Below are 878 nucleotides of genomic sequence, written 5' to 3' on the forward strand. Positions count from 1 at the left end.
ATAGATAGATAGATAGATAGATAGATAGATAGATAGATAGATAGATAGATAGATAGGTAGGTAGGTAGGTAGGTAGAGAAGTTAACAGACAGACAGGTAGGTAGGTAGGTAGGTAGGTAGGTAGGTAGGTAAACAAGTAGATAGGTAGGTAGGTAGACAAGTTAACAGACAGATAGACAGATAGGCAGGTAGGTAGACAAGTAGATAGATAGATAGATAAAGTTTACAAGGCATCATTTTCACAAACGTGATGTATGGATGGTCTTTCTACGAACAGAAGCCTGCATTTGTATTGAGGAATGATTTGGCATGTTATCTAATCATTTCGCTGTTTTATGCATTACATGTACATAAACCGAAAGTTCGCTCCTCCTTCCCCACTTCTTAATTCTTATTAACATTGATTTCTAACATAGACACTGCGTAAATATATTCCTAATAGTTTAGAACTGTCCGACAATAAGTATCGTAGCTAGTCTACCCTTATTCTTTAGCATCATTAAAATGACCGTAAAGACCCAATTTGGGGAATGGATTAAGTCGATTTCTCGATCTCAGTATTTTAGTAGATTATTTTACAATTCGTCGAAAGCAATAGAATTTACCAGAATTTACCCCAGCTTCTTATGTTGTTGTTTTTTTTTTTTAATTATCTTTTCGGCATCGATAAAATAAATAGTTGCTGAATAGAGGGACGATGTAATAAATGTACTTTCAGATAGACTGTTGTCCGGGCTAAAAACTTTTTACTCATAAATTTGCTTGATAGGGGACCGACTGGAAGAAAACGATAACAAACCAAACCAACACAGCTTCGTAATAAAGTCGACATAAATACACAAAAGAAAATTTAAAATAAAAACTACCTTTTGTGGGGG

Source organism: Octopus bimaculoides, chromosome 23 (genome assembly GCF_001194135.2).
Source record: "Octopus bimaculoides isolate UCB-OBI-ISO-001 chromosome 23, ASM119413v2, whole genome shotgun sequence".
Classification (NCBI taxonomy): domain Eukaryota; kingdom Metazoa; phylum Mollusca; class Cephalopoda; order Octopoda; family Octopodidae; genus Octopus; species Octopus bimaculoides.